Source organism: Oncorhynchus mykiss, chromosome 13 (assembly GCF_057628025.1).
Source record: "Oncorhynchus mykiss isolate SJ-2025 chromosome 13, ASM5762802v1, whole genome shotgun sequence".
NCBI classification, from domain to species: domain Eukaryota; kingdom Metazoa; phylum Chordata; class Actinopteri; order Salmoniformes; family Salmonidae; genus Oncorhynchus; species Oncorhynchus mykiss.
In genome coordinates this window covers 4,510,713-4,534,905 of record NC_143034.1, presented here as the reverse complement: position 1 = coordinate 4,534,905, position 24,193 = coordinate 4,510,713, and the positions used below count along the sequence as shown (strand labels likewise).

General features: G+C 43.3%; 24 non-coding genes across 24 annotated transcripts; all 24 read right to left on the bottom strand.

Moving 5' to 3' along the window:
* Nucleotides 1-2,308: 2,308 nt before the first annotated feature.
* trnal-aag (transfer RNA leucine (anticodon AAG)) lies at nucleotides 2,309-2,390 on the bottom strand. Its single transcript has one exon. It is a non-coding gene; the product is annotated as a tRNA-Leu (tRNA).
* Nucleotides 2,391-3,113: 723 nt separating this feature from the next.
* trnal-aag (transfer RNA leucine (anticodon AAG)) lies at nucleotides 3,114-3,195 on the bottom strand. Its single transcript has one exon. It is a non-coding gene; the product is annotated as a tRNA-Leu (tRNA).
* Nucleotides 3,196-3,930: 735 nt separating this feature from the next.
* trnal-aag (transfer RNA leucine (anticodon AAG)) lies at nucleotides 3,931-4,012 on the bottom strand. Its single transcript has one exon. It is a non-coding gene; the product is annotated as a tRNA-Leu (tRNA).
* Nucleotides 4,013-4,749: 737 nt separating this feature from the next.
* On the bottom strand, nucleotides 4,750-4,831 carry trnal-uag (transfer RNA leucine (anticodon UAG)). The gene has a single exon. It is a non-coding gene; the product is annotated as a tRNA-Leu (tRNA).
* Nucleotides 4,832-5,570: 739 nt separating this feature from the next.
* On the bottom strand, nucleotides 5,571-5,652 carry trnal-uag (transfer RNA leucine (anticodon UAG)). The gene has a single exon. It is a non-coding gene; the product is annotated as a tRNA-Leu (tRNA).
* A 737-nt stretch (nucleotides 5,653-6,389) lies between these two features.
* On the bottom strand, nucleotides 6,390-6,471 carry trnal-aag (transfer RNA leucine (anticodon AAG)). Its single transcript has one exon. It is a non-coding gene; the product is annotated as a tRNA-Leu (tRNA).
* A 735-nt stretch (nucleotides 6,472-7,206) lies between these two features.
* On the bottom strand, nucleotides 7,207-7,288 carry trnal-uag (transfer RNA leucine (anticodon UAG)). Its single transcript has one exon. It is a non-coding gene; the product is annotated as a tRNA-Leu (tRNA).
* Nucleotides 7,289-8,020: 732 nt separating this feature from the next.
* trnal-aag (transfer RNA leucine (anticodon AAG)) lies at nucleotides 8,021-8,102 on the bottom strand. Its single transcript has one exon. It is a non-coding gene; the product is annotated as a tRNA-Leu (tRNA).
* A 736-nt stretch (nucleotides 8,103-8,838) lies between these two features.
* trnal-aag (transfer RNA leucine (anticodon AAG)) lies at nucleotides 8,839-8,920 on the bottom strand. Its single transcript has one exon. It is a non-coding gene; the product is annotated as a tRNA-Leu (tRNA).
* A 737-nt stretch (nucleotides 8,921-9,657) lies between these two features.
* Nucleotides 9,658-9,739, bottom strand: trnal-aag (transfer RNA leucine (anticodon AAG)). The gene has a single exon. It is a non-coding gene; the product is annotated as a tRNA-Leu (tRNA).
* Nucleotides 9,740-10,476: 737 nt separating this feature from the next.
* Nucleotides 10,477-10,558, bottom strand: trnal-aag (transfer RNA leucine (anticodon AAG)). Its single transcript has one exon. It is a non-coding gene; the product is annotated as a tRNA-Leu (tRNA).
* Nucleotides 10,559-12,117: 1,559 nt separating this feature from the next.
* trnal-aag (transfer RNA leucine (anticodon AAG)) lies at nucleotides 12,118-12,199 on the bottom strand. The gene has a single exon. It is a non-coding gene; the product is annotated as a tRNA-Leu (tRNA).
* A 737-nt stretch (nucleotides 12,200-12,936) lies between these two features.
* On the bottom strand, nucleotides 12,937-13,018 carry trnal-uag (transfer RNA leucine (anticodon UAG)). Its single transcript has one exon. It is a non-coding gene; the product is annotated as a tRNA-Leu (tRNA).
* Nucleotides 13,019-13,755: 737 nt separating this feature from the next.
* trnal-aag (transfer RNA leucine (anticodon AAG)) lies at nucleotides 13,756-13,837 on the bottom strand. Its single transcript has one exon. It is a non-coding gene; the product is annotated as a tRNA-Leu (tRNA).
* Nucleotides 13,838-14,573: 736 nt separating this feature from the next.
* On the bottom strand, nucleotides 14,574-14,655 carry trnal-uag (transfer RNA leucine (anticodon UAG)). The gene has a single exon. It is a non-coding gene; the product is annotated as a tRNA-Leu (tRNA).
* Nucleotides 14,656-14,812: 157 nt separating this feature from the next.
* trnal-aag (transfer RNA leucine (anticodon AAG)) lies at nucleotides 14,813-14,894 on the bottom strand. The gene has a single exon. It is a non-coding gene; the product is annotated as a tRNA-Leu (tRNA).
* Nucleotides 14,895-15,630: 736 nt separating this feature from the next.
* Nucleotides 15,631-15,712, bottom strand: trnal-uag (transfer RNA leucine (anticodon UAG)). Its single transcript has one exon. It is a non-coding gene; the product is annotated as a tRNA-Leu (tRNA).
* Nucleotides 15,713-16,448: 736 nt separating this feature from the next.
* trnal-uag (transfer RNA leucine (anticodon UAG)) lies at nucleotides 16,449-16,530 on the bottom strand. Its single transcript has one exon. It is a non-coding gene; the product is annotated as a tRNA-Leu (tRNA).
* A 649-nt stretch (nucleotides 16,531-17,179) lies between these two features.
* Nucleotides 17,180-17,261, bottom strand: trnal-aag (transfer RNA leucine (anticodon AAG)). The gene has a single exon. It is a non-coding gene; the product is annotated as a tRNA-Leu (tRNA).
* A 667-nt stretch (nucleotides 17,262-17,928) lies between these two features.
* On the bottom strand, nucleotides 17,929-18,010 carry trnal-aag (transfer RNA leucine (anticodon AAG)). Its single transcript has one exon. It is a non-coding gene; the product is annotated as a tRNA-Leu (tRNA).
* A 736-nt stretch (nucleotides 18,011-18,746) lies between these two features.
* Nucleotides 18,747-18,828, bottom strand: trnal-aag (transfer RNA leucine (anticodon AAG)). Its single transcript has one exon. It is a non-coding gene; the product is annotated as a tRNA-Leu (tRNA).
* Nucleotides 18,829-19,564: 736 nt separating this feature from the next.
* Nucleotides 19,565-19,646, bottom strand: trnal-aag (transfer RNA leucine (anticodon AAG)). Its single transcript has one exon. It is a non-coding gene; the product is annotated as a tRNA-Leu (tRNA).
* A 1,541-nt stretch (nucleotides 19,647-21,187) lies between these two features.
* Nucleotides 21,188-21,269, bottom strand: trnal-aag (transfer RNA leucine (anticodon AAG)). Its single transcript has one exon. It is a non-coding gene; the product is annotated as a tRNA-Leu (tRNA).
* Nucleotides 21,270-22,811: 1,542 nt separating this feature from the next.
* trnal-aag (transfer RNA leucine (anticodon AAG)) lies at nucleotides 22,812-22,893 on the bottom strand. The gene has a single exon. It is a non-coding gene; the product is annotated as a tRNA-Leu (tRNA).
* Nucleotides 22,894-24,193: the final 1,300 nt, after the last annotated feature.

Below are 24,193 nucleotides of genomic sequence, written 5' to 3'. Positions count from 1 at the left end.
ATCACGGACTACAGGAAGAAATCCAGCCCAGTCACGGACCAGGATGTCTTGCTCCCAGGCAGACTAAATAACTTTTTTGCCCGCTTTGAGGACAATACAGTGCCACTGACACGGCCTGCAACGAAAACATGCAGTCTCTCCTTCACTGCAGCCGAGGTGAGTAAGACATTTAAACGTGTTAACCCTCGCAAGGCTGCAGACCAGCTGGCCGGTGTGTTTACGGACATATTCAATCAATCCCTATACCAGTCTGCTGTTCCCACATGCTTCAAGAGGGCCACCATTGTTCCTGTTCCCAAGAAAGCTAAGGTAACTGAGCTAAACGACTACCGCCCCGTAGCACTCACATCCGTCATCATGAAGTGCTTTGAGAGACTAGTCAAGGACCATATCACCTCCACCCTACCTGACACCCTAGACCCACTCCAATTTGCTTACCGCCCAAATAGGTCCACAGACGATGCAATCTCAACCACACTGCACACTGCCCTAACCCATCTGGACAAGAGGAATACCTATGTGAGAATGCTGTTCATTGACTACAGCTCGGCATTCAACACCATAGTACCCTCCAAGCTCGTCATCAAGCTCGAGACCCTGGGTCTCGACCCCGCCCTGTGCAACTGGGTACTGGACTTCCTGACGGGCCGCCCCCAGGTGGTGAGGGTAGGCAACAACATCTCCTCCCCGCTGATCCTCAACACTGGGGCCCCACAAGGGTGCGTTCTGAGCCCTCTCCTGTACTCCCTGTTCACCCACGACTGCGTGGCCACGCACGCCTCCAACTCAATCATCAAGTTTGCGGACGACACAACAGTGGTAGGCTTGATTACCAACAACGACGAGACGGCCTACAGGGAGGAGGTGAGGGCCCTCGGAGTGTGGTGTCAGGAAAATAACCTCACACTCAACGTCAACAAAACTAAGGAGATGATTGTGGACTTCAGGAAACAGCAGAGGGAACACCCCCCTATCCACATTGATGGAACAGTAGTGGAGAGGGTAGCAAGTTTTAAGTTCCTCGGCATACACATCACAGACAAACTGAATTGGTCCACTCACACAGACAGCATCGTGAAGAAGGCGCAGCAGCGCCTCTTCAACCTCAGGAGGCTGAAGAAATTCGGCTTGTCACCAAAAGCACTCACAAACTTCTACTGATGCACAATCGAGAGCATCCTGGCGGGCTGTATCACCGCCTGGTATGGCAACTGCACCGCCCTCAACCGTAAGGCTCTCCAGAGGGTAGTGAGGTCTGCACAACGCATCACCGGGGGCAAACTACCTGCCCTCCAGGACACCTACACCACCCGATGTCACAGGAAGGCCATAAAGATCATCAAGGACATCAACCACCCGAGCCACTGCCTGTTCACCCCGCTATCATCCAGAAGGCGAGGTCAGTACAGGTGCATCAAAGCTAGGACCGAGAGACTGAAAAACAGCTTCTATCTCAAGGCCATCAGACTGTTAAACAGCCACCACTAACACTGAGTGGCTGCTGCCAACACACTGACACTGACTCAACTCCAGCCACTTTAATAATGGGAATTGATGGGAAATGATGTAAATATATCACTAGCCACTTTAAACAATGCTACCTTATATAAATGTTACTTACCCTACATTATTCATCTCATATGCATACGTATATACTGTACTCTATATCATCGACGGTATCCTTATGTAATACATGTATCACTAGCCACTTTATACTATGCCACTTTGTTTACATACTCATCTCATTTGTACATACTGTACTCGATACCATCTACTGTATCTTGCCTATGCTGCTCTGTACCATCACTCATTCATATATCCTTATGTACATATTCTTTATCCCCTTACACTGTGTACAAGACAGTAGTTTTGGAATTGTTAGTTAGATTACTTGTTATTACTGCATTGTCGGAACTAGAAGCACAAGCATTTCGCTACACTCGCATTAACATCTGCTAACCATGTGTATGTGACAAATAAAATTTGATTTGATTTGAACCGACACCTCCGAAAGACTGGGTCCTTAAATCCAGTTCTCTGGACAGCTCGGCCACAGTTCCCACTGTTAAAATAGAATGCTTGGTCGTCGCACAGACCATCACAACTTTCCTTTTTTCCAATCAAGGAATTGACATGAACAACCACCAGTAGGAGGTGCAATTGCCACAGCGGGGGCACAGGACTTGGTTGGTTAAGGTGATGGACTACACCATTGCTTCTTTTCTCCCTTGCATGGCCCTACATGAAAGTAAAAACGCTGAAATAAAGCAGAACATGTGATAGCTTGCGCAAACAAACTCAATAAAGATGGCAGTGGTGGGATTTGAACCCACGCCTCCTTAGAGACTGGAGCCTTAATCCAGCGCCTTAGACCGCTCGGCCACACTACCCAGCTCTTGCAAGATTGCCAGACTTTCTCGTCAGTTACCTAGAGCGTCTGCAGTCCCTTGTATTTTAGTCTTTTTCATTTTCTTCTTTAAAATCTTTATGTATCTCATGTTGCTCTTGCGTCCTTCATCTTTTTTTGATTCTCTTTTTAAAAATCTTAATTTATCTGACGTTGCTCTTTCTTCCATCAAATAAACTTAGAATTAGTTTCTGCTTTTATGTCTGAAGCAGATTGAATTAGAAAAACACGGCAGATAATTGCAATAACAGACGTGGGAATTAGGGTAAAGGCTGGATTCCCTTTATTTTCTGGTGTTCTTGGTGGCCTTGTTTGAAATTACATTACAGTTTTCTGTTGAGAAAAAGTTGCAGTGGTGGACTTTGAACCGACACCTCCGAAAGACTGGGTCCTTAAATCCAGTTCTCTGGACAGCTCGGCCACAGTTCCCACTGTTAAAATGGACTGCTGGGTTGTCGCACAGAACATCACAACTTTCAGTTTTTCCAATCAAGGATTTGACGTGAACAACCACAGGTAGGAGGTGCAACTGCCACCGCGGGGGCACAGGACTTTTTGGCTGGTTGGTTAAGGCGATGGACTACACTATTGAGTTGGAACCCCATCCGTGACACACAACATTGCTTCTTTTCTCCCTTGCATGGCCCTGCATGAAAGTAAAAACACTGAAATAAAGCAGATCATGCGCACACAAACTCAATAAAGATGGCAGTGGTGGGATTTGAACCCACGCCTCCTTAGAGACTGGAGCCTAAATCCAGCGCCTTAGACCGCTCGGCCACACTACCCAGCTCTTGCAAGATTGCCAGACTTTCTCGTCAGTTACCTAGAGAGTCTGCAGTCCCTTGTATTTTAGTCTTTTTCATTTTCTTCTTTAAAATCTTTATGTATCTCATGTTGCTCTTGCGTCCTTCATCTTTTTTTGATTCTCTTTTTAAAAATCTTAATTTATCTGATGTTGCTCTTTCTTCCATCGTTTAAACTTAGAATTAGTTTCTGCTTTTATGTCTGAAGCAGATTGAATTAGAAAAACACGGCAGATAATTGCAATAACAGACGTGGGAATTAGGGTAAAGGCTGGATTCCCTTTATTTGTCCGGTGTCCTTGGTGGCCTTGTTTGAAATTACATTACAGTTTTCTATTGAGAAAAAGTTGCAGCGGTGGACTTTGAACCGACACCTCCGAAAGACTGGGTCCTTAAATCCAGTTCTCTGGACAGCTCGGCCACAGTACCAACTGTTAAAATGGACTGCTGGGTCGTCCCACAGACCATCACAATTTTCCTTTTTTCCAATCAAGGATTTGACGTGAACAACCACCGGTAGGAGGTGCAACTGCCACCGCGGGGGCACAGGATTTGGTGGCTGGTTGGTTAAGGCGATGGAATACACTATTGAGTTGGAACCCCATCCGTGACACACAACATTGCTTCTTTTCTCCCTTGCATGGCCCTACATGAAAGTAAAAACGCTGAAATAAAGCAGAACATGTGATAGCTTGCACAAACAAAACTCAATAAAGATGGCAGTGGTGGGATTTGAACCCATGCCTCCTTAGAGACTGGAGCCTAAATCCAGCGCCTTAGACCGCTCGGCCACACTACCCAGCTCTGGCAAAATATTTACACTTTCTCGTCAGTTACCTAGAGCGTCTGCACTTCCTTGTATTTTAGTCTTCTTTTTCATTTTCTTCTTAAAAATCTTTATGTATCTCATGTTGCTCTTGCGTCCTTCATCTTTTTTTGATTCTCTTTTTAAAAATCTTAATTTATCTGATGTTGCTCTTTCTTCCATCGTATAAACTTAGAATTAGTTTCTGCTTTTATGTCTGAAGCAGATTGAATTAGAAAAACACGGCAGATAATAGCAATAATAGACGTGGGAATTAGGGTAAAGGATGGATTCCCTTTATTTGTCCGGTGTCCTTGGTGGCCTTGTTTGAAATTACATTACAGTTTTTTGTTGAGAAAAAGTTAAAGCGGTGGACTTTGAACCCACACCTCTGAAAGACTGGATCCTTAAATACAGTTCTCTGGACAGCTTGGCCACAGTACCCACTGTTAAAATGGACTGCTAGGTCGTCGCACAGCCCAGCCCAACTTTCCTTGTTTACAATCTAGGCTTTGACGTGAACAACCACCGTTAGGAGGTGCAACTGCCACCGCGGGGGCACAGGACTTGGTGGCTGGTTGGTTAAGGCGATGGACTACACTATTGAGTTGGAACCCCATCCGTGACACACAACATTGCTTCTTTTCTCCCTTGCATGGCCCTGCATGAAAGTAAAAACGCTGAAATAAAGCAGAACATGTGATAGCTTACGCAAACAAACTCAATAAAGATGGCAGCTGTGGGATTTGAACCCACGCCTCCTTAGAGACTGGAGCCTTAATCCAGCGCCTTAGACCGCTCGGCCACACTACCCAGCTCTGGCAAGATTTCCACACTTTCTCGTCAGTTACCTAGAGCGTCTGCACTCCCCTGTATTTTAGTCTTTTTCATTTTCTTCTTTAAAATCTTTATGTATCTCATGTTGCTCTTGCGTCCTTCATCTTTTTTTGATTCTCTTTCTAAAAATCTTAATTTATCTGATGTTGCTCTTTCTTTCATTTTCATCGTATAAACTTAGAATTCGTTTCGGCTTTCATGTCTGAAGCAGACTGAATTAGAAAAACACGGCAGATAATTACAATAACAGACGTGGGAATGAGGGTAAAGGCTGGATTCCCTTTATTTGTCCGGTGTCCTTGGTGGCCTTGTTTGAAAATACATTACAGTTTTCTGTTGAGAAAAGTTGCAGCGGTGGACTTTGAACCGACACCTCCGAAAGACTGGGTCCTTAAATCCAGTTCACTGGACAGCTCGGCCACAGTACCAACTGTTAAAATGGACTGCTGGGTCGTTGCACAGACCATCACAACTTTCCTTTTTTCCAATCAAGAATTTGACATGAACAACCACCGGTAGGAGGTGCAACTGCCACCGTGAGAGCACAGGACTTGGTGGCTGGTTGGTTAAGGCGATGGACTACACTATTGAGTTGGAACCCCATCCGTGACACAGAACATTGATTTTTTTCTCCTTTGCATGGCCCTACATGAAAGTAAAAACACCGAAATAAAGCAGAACATGTGATAGCTTGCGCAAACAAACTCAATAAAGATGGCAGTGGTGGGATTTGAACCCACGCCTCCTTAGAGACTGGAGCCTAAATCCAGCGCCTTAGACCGCTCGGCCACACTACCCAGCTCTGGCAAAATATTCACACTTTCTCGTCAGTTACCTAGAGCGTCTGCACTCCCTTGTATTTTAGTCTTCTTTTTCATTTTCTTCTTTAAAATCTTTATGTATCTCATGTTGCTCTTGCGTCCTTCATCTTTTTTTTATTCTCTTTTTAAAAATCTTGATTTATCTGATGTTGCTCTTTCTTCCATCGTATAAACTTAGAATTAGTTTCTGCTTTTATGTCTGAAGCAGATTGAATTGGAAAAACACGGCAGATAATTGCAATAACAGACGTGGGAATTAGGGTAAAGGCTGGATTCCCTTTATTTGTCCGGTGTCCTTGGTGGCCTTGTTTGAAATTACATTACAGTTTTCTGTTGAGAAAAAGTTGTAGTGGTGGACTTTGAACCGACACCTCTGAAAGACTGGGTCCTTAAATCCAGTTCTCTGGACAGCTCGCCCACAGTACCAACTGTTAAAATGGACTGCTGGGTCGTCACACAGCCCAGCCCAACTTTCATTGTTTACAATCTAGGCTTTGACGTGAACAACCACCGGTAGGAGGTGCAACTGCCACCGCGGGAGCACAGGACTTGGTGGCTGGTTGGTTAAGGCGATGGACTACACTATTAAATTGGAACCCCATCCGTGACACACATCATTGCTTCTTTTCTCCCTAGCATGGCCCGACATGAAAGTAAAAAACATGAAATAAAGCAGAACATGTGATAGCTTGTGCAAAAAAACTCAATAAAGTTGGCAATGGAGGGATTTGAACCCACGCCTCCTTAGAGACTGGAGCCTAAATCCAGCGCCTTAGACCACTCGGCCACACTACCCAGCTCTGGCTAAATATTCACACTTTCTCGTCAGTTACCTAGAGCGTCTGTACTTCCTTGTATTTTAGTCTTCTTTTTAATTTTCTTCTTTAAAATCTTTATGTATCTCATGTTGCTCTTGCTTCCGTCATCTTTTTTTTATTCTCTTTTTAAAAATCTTGATTTGTCTCATGTTGCTCTCTCTTCCATTGTGTACACTGAAAATTAGTTTCTGCTTTTATGTCTGAAGCAGATTGAATCTGAAAAACACAGCAGATATTTTCAAAAACAGATGTGGGAATTAGGGTAAAGGATGGATTCCCTTTTTGGTCCGGTGTCCTTGGTGGCCTTGTTTGAAATTACATTACAGTTTTTTGTTGAGAAAAAGTTAAAGCGGTGGACTTTGAACCCACACCTCTGAAAGACTGGATCCTTAAATAAAGTTCTCTGGACAGCTTGGCCACAGTACCCACTGTTAAATTGGACTGCTAGGTTGTCGCACAGCCCAGGCCAACTTTCCTTGTTTACAATCAAGGCTTTGACGTGAACAAGGAGGTGGGAGGTAGGAGGTGAAACTGCCACCGCGGGAGCACAGGACTTGGTGGCTGGTTGGTTAAGGCAATGGACTACACTATTGAGTTGGAACCCCATCCGTGACACACATCATTTCTTCTTTTCTCCCTTGCATGGGCGACATGAAAGTAAAAACCCTGAAATAACGCCGAACATGTGATAGCTTGCGCAAACAAACTCAGATGGAAGTGGTGGGATTTGAACCCACGCCTCCTTAGAGACTGGAGCCTAAATCCAGCGCCTTAGACCGCTCGGCCACACTACCCAGCTCTGGCAAGATTTCCACACTTTCTCGTCAGTTACCTAGAGCGTCTGCACTCCCTTGTATTTTAGTCTTCTTTTTCATTTTCTTCTTTAAAATCTTTATGTATCTCATGTTGCTCTTGCGTCCTTCATCTTTTTTTGATTCTCTTTCTAAAAATCTTAATTTATCTGATGTTGCTCTTTCTTTCATCGTATAAACTTAGAATTAGTTTCTGCTTTTATGTCTGAAGCAGATTGAATTAGAAAAACACGGCAGAAAATTGCAATAACAGACGTGGGAATTAGGGTAAAGGCTGGATTCCCTTTATTTGTCCGGTGTCCTTGGTGGCCTTGTTTGAAATTACATTACAGTTTTCTGTTGAGAAAAAGTTGTAGTGGTGGACTTTGAACCGACACCTCTGAAAGACTGGGTCCTTAAATCCAGTTCTCTGGACAGCTTGGCCACAGTTCCCACTGTTAAAATAGACTGCTTGGTCATCGCACAGACCATCACAACTTTCCTTTTTTCCAATCAAGGATTTGACGTGAACAACTACCGGTAGGAGGTGCAACTGCCACCGTGGGGGCACAGGACTTGGTGACTGGTTGGTTAAGGCGATGGACTACACTATTGAGTTGGAACCCCATCCGCACAACATTGATTATTTTCTCCCTTGCATGGCCCTGCATGAAAGTAAAAACGCTGAAATAAAGCAGAACATGTGATAGCTTGCGCATACAAACTCAATAAAGATGGCAGTGGTGGGATTTGAACCCACGCCTCCTTAGAGACTGGAGCCTTAATCCAGCGCCTTAGACCGCTCGGCCACACTACCCAGCTCTGGCATAATATTCACACTTTCTCGTCAGTTACCTAGAGCGTCTGCACTCCCTTGTATTTCAGTCTTCTTTTTAATTTTCTTCTTTAAAATCTTTATGTATCTCATGTTGCTCTTGCGTCCTTCATCTTTTTTTGATTCTCTTTCTAAAAATCTTAATTTATCTGATGTTGCTCTTTCTTTCATCGTATAAACTTAGAATTAGTTTCTGCTTTTATGTCTGAAGCAGATTGAATTAGAAAAACACATCAGATAATTGCAATAATAGACGTGGGAATTAGGGTAAAGGCTGGATTCCCTTTATTTTCTGGTGTCCTTGGTGGCCTTGTTTGAAATTACATTACAGTATTCTGTTGAGAAAAAGTTGCAGTGGTGGACTTTGAACCGACACCTCTGAAAGACTGGGTCCTTAAATCCAGTTCTCTGGACAGCTTGGCCACAGTTCCCACTGTTAAAATAGACTGCTTGGTCATCGCACAGACCATCACAACTTTCCTTTTTTCCAATCAAGGATTTGACGTGAACAACTACCGGTAGGAGGTGCAACTGCCACCGTGGGGGCACAGGACTTGGTGGCTGGTTGGTTAAGGTGATGGACTACACTATTGAGTTGGAACCCCATCCGTGACACACAACATTGCTTCTTTTCTCCCTTGCATGGCCCTGCATGAAAGTAAAAACACTGAAATAAAGCAGAACATGTGATAGCTTGCGCAAACAAACTCAATAAAGATGGCAGTGGTGGGATTTGAACCCACGCCTCCTTAGAGACTGGAGCCTTAATCCAGCGCCTTAGACCGCTCAGCCACACTACCCAGCTGTGGCAAAATATTCACACTTTCTCGTCAGTTACCTAGAGCGTCTGCACTTCCTTGTATTTTAGTCTTCTTTTTCATTTTCTTCTTTAAAATCTTTATGTATCTCATGTTGCTCTTGCGTCCTTCATCTTTTTTTGATTCTCTTTCTAAAAATCTTAATTTATCTGATGTTGCTCTTTCTTTCATCGTATAAACTTAGAATTGGTTTCTGTTTTTATGTCTGAAGCAGATTGAATTAGAAAAACACGGCAGATGATAGCAATAATAGACGTGGGAATTAGGGTAAAGGCTGGATTCCCTTTATTTGTCCGGTGTCCTTGGTGGCCTTGTTTGAAATTACATTACAGTTTTCTGTTGAGAAAAAGTTGCAGTGGTGGACTTTGAACCGACACCTCCGAAAGACTGGGTCCTTAAATCCAGTTCTCTGGACAGCTCGCCCACAGTACCAACTGTTAAAATAGACTGCTTGGTCATCGCACAGACCATCACAACTTTCCTTTTTTCCAATCAAGGATTTGACGTGAACAACTACCGGTAGGAGGTGCAACTGCCACCGTGGGGGCACAGGACTTGGTGGCTGGTTGGTTAAGGTGATGGACTACACTATTGAGTTGGAACCCCATCCGTGACACACAACATTGCTTCTTTTCTCCCTTGCATGGCCCTGCATGAAAGTAAAAACACTGAAATAAAGCAGAACATGTGATAGCTTGCGCAAACAAACTCAATAAAGATGGCAGTGGTGGGATTTGAACCCACGCCTCCTTAGAGACTGGAGCCTTAATCCAGCGCCTTAGACCGCTCAGCCACACTACCCAGCTGTGGCAAAATATTCACACTTTCTCGTCAGTTACCTAGAGCGTCTGCACTTCCTTGTATTTTAGTCTTCTTTTTCATTTTCTTCTTTAAAATCTTTATGTATCTCATGTTGCTCTTGCGTCCTTCATCTTTTTTTGATTCTCTTTCTAAAAATCTTAATTTATCTGATGTTGCTCTTTCTTTCATCGTATAAACTTAGAATTGGTTTCTGTTTTTATGTCTGAAGCAGATTGAATTAGAAAAACACGGCAGATGATAGCAATAATAGACGTGGGAATTAGGGTAAAGGCTGGATTCCCTTTATTTGTCCGGTGTCCTTGGTGGCCTTGTTTGAAATTACATTACAGTTTTCTGTTGAGAAAAAGTTGCAGTGGTGGACTTTGAACCGACACCTCCGAAAGACTGGGTCCTTAAATCCAGTTCTCTGGACAGCTCGCCCACAGTACCAACTGTTAAAATGGACTGCTGGGTCGTCCCACAGACCATCACAACTTTCCTTTTTTCCAATCAAGGATTTGACGTGAACAACCACCGGTAGGAGGTGCAACTGCCACCGTGAGAGCACAGGACTTGGTGGCTGGTTGGTTAAGGCGATGGACTACACTATTGAGTTGGAACCCCATCCGTGACACACAACATTGCTTCTTTTCTCCCTTGCACGGCCCTGCATGAAAGTAAAAACGCTGAAATAAAGCAGAACATGTGATAGCTTGCGCATACAAACTCAATAAAGATGGCAGTGGTGGGATTTGAACCCACGCCTCCTTAGAGACTGGAGCCTAAATCCAGCGCCTTAGACCGCTCGGCCACACTACCCAGCTCTGGCAAGATTTCCACACTTTCTCGTCAGTTACCTAGAGCGTCTGCACTCCCTTGTATTTCAGTCTTCTTTTTCATTTTCTTCTTTAAAATCTTTATGTATCTCATGTTGCTCTTGCGTCCTTCATCTTTTTTTGATTCTCTTTTTAAAAATCTTAATTTATCTGATGTTGCTCTTTCTTCCATCGTATAAACTTAGAATTAGTTTCTGCTTTTATGTCTGAAGCAGATTGAATTAGAAAAACACGGCAGATAATTGCAATAACAGACGTGGGAATTAGGGTAAAGGCTGGATTCCCTTTATTTGTCCGGTGTCCTTGGTGGCCTTGCTTGAAATTACATTACAGTTTTCTGTTGAGAAAAAGTTAAAGCGGTGGACTTTGAACCCACAGCTCTGAAAGACTGGATCCTTAAATACAGTTCTCTGGACAGCTTGGCCACAGTACCCACTGTTAAAATGGACTGCTAGGTCGTCGCACAGCCCAGGCCAACTTTCCTTGTTTACAATCAAGTCTTTGACGTGAACAACCACCGGTAGGAGGTGCAACTGCCACCGCGGGGGCACAGGACTTGGTGGCTGGTTGGTTAAGGCAATGGACTACACTATTGAGTTGGAACCCCATCCGTGACACACAATATTGCTTCTTTTCTCCCTTGCATGGGCGACATGAAAGTAAAAACGCTGAAATAAAGCAGAACATGTGATAGCTTGCGCAAACAAACTCAATAAAGATGGCAGTGGTGAGATTTGAATCCACGCCTCCTTAGAGATTAGAGCCTAAATCCAGCGCCTTAGACCGCTCGGCCACACTACCCAGCTCTGGCAAGATTTCCACACTTTCTCGTCAGTTACCTAGAGCGTCTGCACTCCCTTGTATTTTAGTCTTCTTTTTCATTTTCTTCTTTAAAATCTTTATGTATCTCATGTTGCTCTTGCGTCCTTCATCTTTTTTTGATTATCTTTTTAAAAATCTTAATTTATCTGATGTTGCTCTTTCTTCCATCGTATAAACTTAGAATTCGTTTCTGCTTTTATGTCTGAAGCAGACTGAATTAGAAAAACACGGCAGATAATTGCAATAACAGATGTGGGAATTAGGGTAAAGGTTGGATTCCCTTTATTTGTCCGGTGTCCTTGGTGGCCTTGTTTGAAATTACATTCCAGTTTTCTGTTGAGAAAAAGTTGCAGCGGTGAACTTTGAACCGACACCTCCGAAAGACTGGGTCCTTAAATCCAGTTCTCTGGACAGCTCGGCCACAGCTGGGTACCATTGTTAAAATGGACTGCTGGGTCATCGCACAGCCCAGCCCAAGTTTCCTTGTTTCCAATCAAGGATTTGACGTGATAAACCACCGGTAGGAGGTGCAACTGCCACCGCGGGGGCACAGGACTTGGTGGCTGGTTGGTTAAGGCGATGGACTACACTATTGAGTTGGAACCCCATCCGTGACACACAACATTGCTTCTTTTCTCCCTTGCATGGCCCTGCATGAAAGTAAAAACACTGAAATAAAGCAGAACATGTGATAGCTTGCGCAAACAAACTCAATAAAGATGGCAGTGGTGAGATTTGAACCCACGCCTCCTTAGAGATTAGAGCCTAAATCCAGCGCCTTAGACCGCTCGGCCACACTACCCAGCTCTGGCAAGATTTCCACACTTTCTCGTCAGTTACCTAGAGCGTCTGCACTCCCTTGTATTTTAGTCTTCTTTTTCATTTTCTTCTTTAAAATCTTTATGTATCTCATGTTACTCTTGCGTCCTTCATCTTTTTTTGATTATCTTTTTAAAAATCTTAATTTATCTGATGTTGCTCTTTCTTCCATCGTATAAACTTAGAATTCGTTTCTGCTTTTATGTCTGAAGCAGACTGAATTAGAAAAACACGGCAGATAATTGCAATAACAGATGTGGGAATTAGGGTAAAGGTTGGATTCCCTTTATTTGTCCGGTGTCCTTGTTGGCCTTGTTTGAAATTACATTCCAGTTTTCTGTTGAGAAAAAGTTGCAGCGGTGGACTTTGAACCGACACCTCCGAAAGACTGGGTCCTTAAATCCAGTTCTCTGGACAGCTCGGCCACAGCTGGGTACCATTGTTAAAATGGACTGCTGGGTCATCGCACAGCCCAGCCCAAGTTTCCTTGTTTCCAATCAAGGATTTGACGTGATAAACCACCGGTAGGAGGTGCAACTGCCACCGCGGGGGCACAGGACTTGGTGGCTGGTTGGTTAAGGCGATGGACCACAAAATTGAGTTGGAACCCCATCCGTGACACACAACATTGCCTCTTTTCTTCCTTGCATGGCCCTGCATGAAAGTAAAAACGATAAAATAAAGCAGAACAAAGTTCTGCGCAAACAAAGTCAATAAAGATGGCAGTGGTGGGATTTGAACCCACGCCTCCTTAGAGACTGGAGCCTTAATCCAGCGCCTTAGACCGCTCGGCCACACTACCCAGCTCTGGCAAAATATTTACACTTTCTCGTCAGTTACCTAGAGCGTCTGTACTTCCTTGTATTTTAGTCTTCTTTTTCATTTTCTTCTTTAAAATCTTTATGTATCTCATGTTGCTCTTGCGTCCTTCATCTTTTTTTGATTCTCTTTTTAAAAATCTTAATTTATCTGATGTTGCTCTTTCTTCCATCGTATAAACTTAGAATTAGTTTCTGCTTTCATGTCTGAAGCAGATTGAATTAGAAAAACACGGCAGATAATTGCAATAACAGACGTGGGAATTAGGGTAAAGGCTGGATTCCCTTTATTTGTCCGGTGTCCTTGGTGGCCTTGTTTGAAATTACATTACAGTTTTCTGTTGAGAAAAAGTTGCAGAGGTGGACTTTGAACCTACACCTCCGAAAGACTGGGTCCTTAAATCCAGTTCTCTGGACAGCTCGGCCACAGTTCCCACTGTTAAAATGGACTGCTTGGTCGTCGCACAGACCATCACAACTTTCCTTTTTTCCAATCAAGGATTTGACGTGAACAACCACCGGTAGGAGGTGCAACTGCCACTGCGGGGGCACAGGACTTGGTGGCTGGTTGGTTAAGGCGATGGACTACACTATTGAGTCGGATCCCCATCCGTGACACACAACATTGCTTCTTTTCTCCCTTGCATGGCCCTGCATGAAAGTAAAAACTCTGAAATAAAGCAGAACATGTGATAGCTTGCGCAAACAAACTCAATAAAGATGGCAGTGGTGGGATTTGAACCCACGCCTCCTTAGAGACTGGAGCCTAAATCCAGCGCCTTAGACCGCTCGGCCACACTACCCAGCTCTAGCAAGATTTCCACACTTTCTCGTCAGTTACCTAGAGCGTCTGCACTCCCTTGTATTTTAGTCTTCTTTTTCATTTTCTTCTTTAAAATCTTCATGTATCTCATGTTGCTCTTGCGTCCTTCATCTTTTTTTGATTCTCTTTCTAAAAATCTTAATTTATCTGATGTTGCTCTTTCTTTCATCGTATAAACTTAGAATTAGTTTCTGCTTTTATGTCTGAAGCAGATTGAATTAGAAAAACACGGCAGATAATTGCAATAATAGACGTGGGAATGAGGGTAAAGGCTGGATTCCCTTTATTTTCCGGTGTCCTTGGTGGCCTTGTTTGAAATTACATTACAGTTTTCTGTTGAGAAAAAGTTGCAGTGGTGGACTTTGAACCGACACCTCTGAAAGACTGGGTCCTTAAATCCAGTTCTCTGGACAGCTTGGCCACAGTTCCCACTGTTAAAATAGACTGCTTGGTCATCGCACAGACCATCACAACTTTCCTTTTTTCCAATCAAGGATTTGACGTGAACAACTACCGGTAGGAGGTGCAACTGCCACCGTGGGGGCACAGGACTTGGTGGCTGGTTGGTTAAGGCGATGGACTACACTATTGATTTGGAACCCCATCCGTGACACACAACGTTGCTTCTTTTCTCCCTTGCATGGCCCTGCATGAAAGTAAAAACACTGAAATAAAGCATAACATGTGATAGCTTGCGCAAACAAACTCAATAAAGATGGCAGTGGTGGGATTTGAACACACGCCTCCTTAGAGACTGGAGCCTTAATCCAGCGCCTTAGACCGCTCGGCCACACTACCCAGCTCTACTTCAGGTTTTCACACTTTCTCGTCAGTTGAACCCCATCCGTGACACACAACATTGCTTCTTTTCTCCCTTGCATGGCCCTGCATGAAAGTAAAAACACTGAAATAAAGCAGAACATGTGATAGCTTGCGCAAACAAACTCAATAAAGATGGCAGTGGTGGGATTTGAACACACGCCTCCTTAGAGACTGGAGCCTTAATCCAGCGCCTTAGACCGCTCGGCCACACTACCCAGCTGTGGCAAGATTTCCAAACTTTCTCGTCAGTTACCTAGAGCGTCTGCACTTCCTTGTATTTTAGTCTTCTTTTTCATTTTCTTCTTTAAAATCTTTATGTATCTCATGTTGCTCTTGCGTCCTTCATCTTTTTTTGATTCTCTTTCTAAAAATCTTAATTTATCTGATGTTGCTCTTTCTTTCATCGTATAAACTTAGAATTAGTTTCTGCTTTTATGTCTGAAGCAGATTGAATTAGAAAAACACGGCAGATAATTGCAATAATAGACGTGGGAATGAGGGTAAAGGCTGGATTCCCTTTATTTTCCGGTGTCCTTGGTGGCCTTGTTTGAAATTACATTACAGTTTTCTGTTGAGAAAAAGTTGCAGTGGTGGACTTTGAACCGACACCTCTGAAAGACTGGGTCCTTAAATCCAGTTCTCTGGACAGCTTGGCCACAGTTCCCACTGTTAAAATAGACTGCTTGGTCATCGCACAGACCATCACAACTTTCCTTTTTTCCAATCAAGGAATTGACATGAACAACCACCAGTAGGAGGTGAAATTGCCAGCGCGGGGCCACAGGACTTGGTGGCTGGTTGGTTAAGGCGACGGACTACACTATTGAGTTGGAACCCCATCCGTGACACACAACATTGCTTCTTTTCTCCCTTGCATGGCCCTGCATGAAAGTAAAAACGCTGAAATAAAGCAGAACATGTGATAGCTTGCGCAAACAAACTCAATAAAGATGGCAGTGGTGGGATTTGAACCCACGCCTCCTTAGAGACTGGAGCCTAAATCCAGCGCCTTAGACCGCTCGGCCACACTACCCAGCTCTAGCAAGATTTCCACACTTTCTCGTCAGTTACCTAGAGCGTCTGCACTCCCTTGTATTTTAGTCTTCTTTTTCATTTTCTTCTTTAAAATCTTCATGTATCTCATGTTGCTCTTGCGTCCTTCATCTTTTTTTGATTCTCTTTCTAAAAATCTTAATTTATCTGATGTTGCTCTTTCTTTCATCGTATAAACTTAGAATTAGTTTCTGCTTTTATGTCTGAAGCAGATTGAATTAGAAAAACACGGCAGATAATTGCAATAATAGACGTGGGAATGAGGGTAAAGGCTGGATTCCCTTTATTTTCCGGTGTCCTTGGTGGCCTTGTTTGAAATTACATTACAGTTTTCTGTTGAGAAAAAGTTGCAGTGGTGGACTTTGAACCGACACCTCTGAAAGACTGGGTCCTTAAATCCAGTTCTCTGGACAGCTTGGCCACAGTTCCCACTGTTAAAATAGACTGCTTGGTCATCGCACAGACCATCACAACTTTCCTTTTTTCCAATCAAGGAATTGACATGAACAACCACCAGTAGGAGGTGAAATTGCCAGCGCGGGGCCACAGGACTTGGTGGCTGGTTGGTTAAGGCGACGGACTACACTATTGAGTTGGAACCCCATCCGTGACACACAACATTGCTTCTTTTCTCCCTTGCATGGCCCTGCATGAAAGTAAAAACGCTGAAATAAAGCAGAACATGTGATAGCTTGCGCAAACAAACTCAATAAAGATGGCAGTGGTGGGATTTGAACCCACGCCTCCTTAGAGACTGGAGCCTAAATCCAGCGCCTTAGACCGCTCGGCCACACTACCAGCTCTAGCAAGATTTCCACACTTTCTCGTCAGTTACCTAGAGCGTCTGCACTCCCTTGTATTTTAGTCTTCTTTTTCATTTTCTTCTTTAAAATCTTTATGTATCTCATGTTGCTCTTGCGTCCTTCGTCTTTTTTTGATTCTCTTTCTAAAAATCTTAATTTATCTGATGTTGCTCTTTCTTTCATCGTATAAACTGAGAATTAGTTTCTGCTTTTATGTCTGAAGCAGATTGAATTAGAAAAACACGGCAGATAATTGCAATAACAGACGTGGGAATTAGGGTAAAGGCTGGATTCCCTTTATTTTCCGGTGTCCTTGGTGGCCTAGTTTGAAATTACATTACAGTTTTCTGTTGAGAAAAAGTTGCAGTGGTGGACTTTGAACTGACACCTCCGAAAGACTGAGTCCTTAAATCCAGTTCTCTGGACAGCTCGGCCACAGTTCCCACTGTTAAAATGGACTGCTTGATCGTCGCACAGACCATCACAACTTTCCTTTTTTCCAATCAAGGATTTGACGTGAACAACCACCGGTAGGAGGTGCAACTGCCACCGTGGGGGCACAGGACTTGCTGGTTGGTTAAGGCGATGGACTACACTATTGAGTTGGAACCCCATCCGTGACAAACAAACAAACTCAATAAAGATGGCAGTGGTGGGATTTGAACCCACGCCTCCTTAGAGACTGGAGCCTTAATCCAGCGCCTTAGACCGCTCGGCCACACTACCCAGCTCTGGCAAAATACTCACACTTTCTCTTCAGTTACCTAGAGCGTCTGCACTTCCTTGTATTTTAGTCTTCTTTTTCATTTTCTTCTTTAAAATCTTTATGTATCTCATGTTGTTCTTGCGTCCTTCATCTTTTTTTGATTCTCTTTTTAAAACTCTTAATTTATCTGATGTTGCTCTTTCTTCCATCGTATAAACTTAGAATTAGTTTCTGCTTTTATGTCTGAAGCAGATTGAATTAGAAAAACACGGCAGATAATTGCAATAACAGACGTGGGAATTAGGGTAAAGGCTGGATTCCCTTTATTTTCCGGTTCAAACTAGGCCACCAAGGGGTGGCCTAGTTTGAAATTACATTACAGTTTTCTGTTGAGAAAAAGTTGCAGTGGTGGACTTTGAACCGACACCTCCGAAAGACTGGGTCCTTAAATCCAGTTCTCTGGACAGCTCGGCCACAGTTCCCACTGTTAAAATGGACTGCTTGATTGTCGCACAGACCATCACAACTTTCCTTTTTTCCAATCAAGGATTTGACGTGAACAACCACCGGTAGGAGGTGCAACTGCCACCGTGGGGGCACAGGACTTGGTGGCTGGTTGGTTAAGGCGATGGACTACACTATTGAGTTGGAACCCCATCCGTGACAAACAAACAAACTCAATAAAGATGGCAGTGGTGGGATTTGAACCCACGCCTCCTTAGAGACTGGAGCCTTAATCCAGCGCCTTAGACCGCTCGGCCACACTACCCAGCACTGGCAAAATACTCACACTTTCTCTTCAGTTACCTAGAGCGTCTGCACTTCCTTGTATTTTAGTCTTCTTTTTCATTTTCTTCTTTAAAATCTTTATGTATCTCATGTTGTTCTTGCGTCCTTCATCTTTTTTTGATTCTCTTTTTAAAAATCTTAATTTATCTGATGTTGCTCTTTCTTCCATCGTATAAACTTAGAATTAGTTTCTGCTTTTATGTCTGAAGCAGATTTAATTAGAAAAACACTGCAGATAATTGCAATAACAGACGTGGGAATTAGGGTAAAGGCTGGATTCCCTTTATTTTCCGGTGTCCTTGGTGGCCTAGTTTGAAATGACATTACAGTTTTCTGTTGAGAAAAAGTTGCAGTGGTGGACTTTGAACCGACACCTCCGAAAGACTGGGTCCTTAAATCCAGTTCTCTGGACAGCTCGGCCACAGTTCCCACTGTTAAAATGGACTGCTTGATCGTCGCACAGACCATCACAACTTTACTTTTTTCCAATCAAGGATTTGACGTGAACAACCACCGGTAGGAGGTGCAACTGCCACCGTGGGGGCACAGGACTTGGTGGCTGGTTGGTTAAGGCGATGGACTACACTATTGAGTTGGAACCCCATCCGTGACACACAACATTGCTTCTTTTCTCCCTTGCACGGCCCTGCATGAAAGTAAAAACGCTGAAATAAAGCAGAACATGTGATAGCTTGCGCAAACAAACTAAATGTAGATGGTAGTGGTGGGATTTGAACCCACGCCTCCTTAGAGACTGGAGTCTTAATCCAGCGCCTTAGACCGCTCGGCCACACTACCCAGCACTGGCAAAATACTCACACTTTCTCTTCAGTTACCTAGAGCGTCTGCACTTCCTTGTATTTTAGTCTTCTTTTTCATTTTCTTCTTTAAAATCTTTATGTATCTCATGTTGTTCTTGCGTCCTTCATCTTTTTTTGATTCTCTTTTTAAAAATCTTAATTTATCTGATGTTGCTCTTTCTTCCATCGTATAAACTTAGAATTAGTTTCTGCTTTTATGTCTGAAGCAGATTTAATTAGAAAAACACTGCAGATAATTGCAATAACAGACGTGGGAATTAGGGTAAAGGCTGGATTCCCTTTATTTTCCGGTGTCCTTGGTGGCCTAGTTTGAAATGACATTACAGTTTTCTGTTGAGAAAAAGTTGCAGTGGTGGACTTTGAACCGACACCTCCGAAAGACTGGGTCCTTAAATCCAGTTCTCTGGACAGCTCGGCCACAGTTCCCACTGTTAAAATGGACTGCTTGATCGTCGCACAGACCATCACAACTTTACTTTTTTCCAATCAAGGATTTGACGTGAACAACCACCGGTAGGAGGTGCAACTGCCACCGTGGGGGCACAGGACTTGGTGGCTGGTTGGTTAAGGCGATGGACTACACTATTGAGTTGGAACCCCATCCGTGACACACAACATTGCTTCTTTTCTCCCTTGCACGGCCCTGCATGAAAGTAAAAACGCTGAAATAAAGCAGAACATGTGATAGCTTGCGCAAACAAACTAAATGTAGATGGCAGTGGTGGGATTTGAACCCACGCCTCCTTAGAGACTGGAGCCTTAATCCAGCGCCTTAGACCACTCGGCCACATTACCCAGCTCTGGCTAAATATTCACACTTTCTCGTCAGTTACCTAGAGCGTCTGTACTTCCTTGTATTTTAGTCTTCTTTTTCATTTTCTTCTTTAAAATCTTTATGTATCTCATGTTGCTCTTGCTTCCGTCATCTTTTTTTTATTCTCTTTTTAAAAATCTTGATTTATCTCATGTTGCTCTTTCTTCCATTGTGTACACTGAAAATTAGTTTCTGCTTTTATGTCTGAAGCAGATTGAATCTGAAAAACACAGCAGATATTTTCAAAAACAGATGTGGGAATTAGGGTAAAGGCTGGATTCCCTTTTTTGTCCGGTGTCCTTGGTGGCCTTGTTTGAAATTACATTACAGTTTTTTGTTGAGAAAAAGTTAAAGCGTGGACTTTGAACCCACACCTCTGAAAGACTGGATCCTTAAATAAAGTTCTCTGGACAGCTTGGCCACAGTACCCACTGTTAAAATGGACTGCTAGGTCGTCGCACAGCCCAGGCCAACTTTCCTTGTTTACAATCAAGGCTTTGACGTGAACAACCACCGGTAGGAGGTGCAACTGCCACCGCGGGAGCACAGGACTTGGTGGCTGGTTGGTTAAGGCAATGGACTACACTATTGAGTTGGAACCCCATCCGTGACACACATCATTTCTTCTTTTCTCCCTTGCATGGGCGACATGAAAGTAAAAACCCTGAAATAAGGCAGAACATGTGATAGCTTGCGCAAACAAACTCAATAAATTAGATTTGAACCCACGCCTCCTTAGAGACTGGAGCCTAAATCCAGCGCCTTAGACCGCTTTGCCACACTACCCAGCTCTGGCAAGATTTCCACACTTTCTCGTCAGTTACCTAGAGCGTCTGCACTCCCTTGTATTTTAGTCTTCTTTTTCATTTTCTTCTTTAAAATCTTTATGTATCTCATGTTGTTCTTGCGTCCTTCATCTTTTTTTGATTCTCTTTTTAAAAATCTTAATTTATCTGATGTTGCTCTTTCTTCCATCGTATAAACTTAGAATTAGTTTCTGCTTTTATGTCTGAAGCAGATTTAATTAGAAAAACACTGCAGATAATTGCAATAACAGACGTGGGAATTAGGGTAAAGGCTGGATTCCCTTTATTTTCCGGTGTCCTTGGTGGCCTAGTTTGAAATGACATTACAGTTTTCTGTTGAGAAAAAGTTGCAGTGGTGGACTTTGAACCGACACCTCCGAAAGACTGGGTCCTTAAATCCAGTTCTCTGGACAGCTCGGCCACAGTTCCCACTGTTAAAATGGACTGCTTGATCGTCGCACAGACCATCACAACTTTACTTTTTTCCAATCAAGGATTTGACGTGAACAACCACCGGTAGGAGGTGCAACTGCCACCGTGGGGGCACAGGACTTGGTGGCTGGTTGGTTAAGGCGATGGACTACACTATTGAGTTGGAACCCCATCCGTGACACACAACATTGCTTCTTTTCTCCCTTGCACGGCCCTGCATGAAAGTAAAAACGCTGAAATAAAGCAGAACATGTGATAGCTTGCGCAAACAAACTAAATGTAGATGGCAGTGGTGGGATTTGAACCCACGCCTCCTTAGAGACTGGAGCCTTAATCCAGCGCCTTAGACCACTCGGCCACATTACCCAGCTCTGGCTAAATATTCACACTTTCTCGTCAGTTACCTAGAGCGTCTGTACTTCCTTGTATTTTAGTCTTCTTTTTCATTTTCTTCTTTAAAATCTTTATGTATCTCATGTTGCTCTTGCTTCCGTCATCTTTTTTTTATTCTCTTTTTAAAAATCTTGATTTATCTCATGTTGCTCTTTCTTCCATTGTGTACACTGAAAATTAGTTTCTGCTTTTATGTCTGAAGCAGATTGAATCTGAAAAACACAGCAGATATTTTCAAAAACAGATGTGGGAATTAGGGTAAAGGCTGGATTCCCTTTTTTGTCCGGTGTCCTTGGTGGCCTTGTTTGAAATTACATTACAGTTTTTTGTTGAGAAAAAGTTAAAGCGGTGGACTTTGAACCCACACCTCTGAAAGACTGGATCCTTAAATAAAGTTCTCTGGACAGCTTGGCCACAGTACCCACTGTTAAAATGGACTGCTAGGTCGTCGCACAGCCCAGGCCAACTTTCCTTGTTTACAATCAAGGCTTTGACGTGAACAACCACCGGTAGGAGGTGCAACTGCCACCGCGGGAGCACAGGACTTGGTGGCTGGTTGGTTAAGGCAATGGACTACACTATTGAGTTGGAACCCCATCCGTGACACACATCATTTCTTCTTTTCTCCCTTGCATGGGCGACATGAAAGTAAAAACCCTGAAATAAGGCAGAACATGTGATAGCTTGCGCAAACAAACTCAATAAATTAGATTTGAACCCACGCCTCCTTAGAGACTGGAGCCTAAATCCAGCGCCTTAGACCGCTTTGCCACACTACCCAGCTCTGGCAAGATTTCCACACTTTCTCGTCAGTTACCTAGAGCGTCTGCACTCCCTTGTATTTTAGTCTTCTTTTTCATTTTCTTCTTTAAAATCTTTATGTATCTCATGTTGTTCTTGCGTCCTTCATCTTTTTTTGATTCTCTTTTTAAAAATCTTAATTTATCTGATGTTGCTCTTTCTTCCATCGTATAAACTTAGAATTAGTTTCTGCTTTTATGTCTGAAGCAGATTTAATTAGAAAAACACTGCAGATAATTGCAATAACAGACGTGGGAATTAGGGTAAAGGCTGGATTCCCTTTATTTTCCGGTGTCCTTGGTGGCCTAGTTTGAAATGACATTACAGTTTTCTGTTGAGAAAAAGTTGCAGTGGTGGACTTTGAACCGACACCTCCGAAAGACTGGGTCCTTAAATCCAGTTCTCTGGACAGCTCGGCCACAGTTCCCACTGTTAAAATGGACTGCTTGATCGTCGCACAGACCATCACAACTTTACTTTTTTCCAATCAAGGATTTGACGTGAACAACCACCGGTAGGAGGTGCAACTGCCACCGTGGGGGCACAGGACTTGGTGGCTGGTTGGTTAAGGCGATGGACTACACTATTGAGTTGGAACCCCATCCGTGACACACAACATTGCTTCTTTTCTCCCTTGCACGGCCCTGCATGAAAGTAAAAACGCTGAAATAAAGCAGAACATTTGATAGCTTGCGCAAACAAACTAAATGTAGATGGCAGTGGTGGGATTTGAACCCACGCCTCCTTAGAGACTGGAGCCTTAATCCAGCGCCTTAGACCACTCGGCCACATTACCCAGCTCTGGCTAAATATTCACACTTTCTCGTCAGTTACCTAGAGCGTCTGTACTTCCTTGTATTTTAGTCTTCTTTTTCATTTTCTTCTTTAAAATCTTTATGTATCTCATGTTGCTCTTGCTTCCGTCATCTTTTTTTTATTCTCTTTTTAAAAATCTTGATTTATCTCATGTTGCTCTTTCTTCCATTGTGTACACTGAAAATTAGTTTCTGCTTTTATGTCTGAAGCAGATTGAATCTGAAAAACACAGCAGATATTTTCAAAAACAGATGTGGGAATTAGGGTAAAGGCTGGATTCCCTTTTTTGTCCGGTGTCCTTGGTGGCCTTGTTTGAAATTACATTACAGTTTTTTGTTGAGAAAAAGTTAAAGCGGTGGACTTTGAACCCACACCTCTGAAAGACTGGATCCTTAAATAAAGTTCTCTGGACAGCTTGGCCACAGTACCCACTGTTAAAATGGACTGCTAGGTCGTCGCACAGCCCAGGCCAACTTTCCTTGTTTACAATCATGGCTTTGACGTGAACAACCACCGGTAGGAGGTGCAACTGCCACCGCGGGAGCACAGGACTTGGTGGCTGGTTGGTTAAGGCAATGGACTACACTATTGAGTTGGAACCCCATCCGTGACACACATCATTTCTTCTTTTCTCCCTTGCATGGGCGACATGAAAGTAAAAACCCTGAAATAAGGCAGAACATGTGATAGCTTGCGCAAACAAACTCAATAAATTAGATTTGAACCCACGCCTCCTTAGAGACTGGAGCCTAAATCCAGCGCCTTAGACCGCTTTGCCACACTACCCAGCTCTGGCAAGATTTCCACACTTTCTCGTCAGTTACCTAGAGCGTCTGCACTCCCTTGTATTTTAGTCTTCTTTTTCATTTTCTTCTTTAAAATCTTTATGTATCTCATGTTGCTCTTGCGTCCTTCATCTTTTTTTGATTATCTTTCTAAAAATCTTAATTTATCTGATGTTGCTCTTTCTTTCATCGTATAAACTTAGAATTAGTTTCTGCTTTTATGTCTGAAGCAGATTGAATTAGAAAAACACGGCAGATAATTGCAATAACAGACGTGGGAATGAGGTTAAAGGCTGGATTCCCTTTATTTTCCGGTGTCCTTGGTGGCCTTGTTTGAAATTACATTACAGTTTTCTGTTGAGAAAAAGTTGCAGTGGTGGACTTTGAACCGACACCTCTGAAAGACTGGGTTCTTAAATCCAGTTCTCTGGACAGCTTGGCCACAGTTCCCACTGTTAAAATAGACTGCTTGGTCATCGCACAGACCATCACAAC